Raw genomic sequence first — 205 nt, forward strand, 5'->3', positions numbered from 1 at the left:
GGTAATATAAAAAGTACAAGTTACCACTCAATGTAATTTTATGCCGAGAAGACTATGGGCTCTTTACATACATGGGCCCGGGGACGTGGCCCCTTTGCCACCCTTATCTGGGATTGGCGATAATGTAAATCGTTATGGGAGTACGCAACTGTTTATGTGATAAGATGACTGCTCTGACTACGTAATAAACGCTCATCCCCAATCA

This window comes from Acyrthosiphon pisum, chromosome A2, assembly GCF_005508785.2.
Source record: "Acyrthosiphon pisum isolate AL4f chromosome A2, pea_aphid_22Mar2018_4r6ur, whole genome shotgun sequence".
Lineage (NCBI taxonomy): Eukaryota > Metazoa > Arthropoda > Insecta > Hemiptera > Aphididae > Acyrthosiphon > Acyrthosiphon pisum.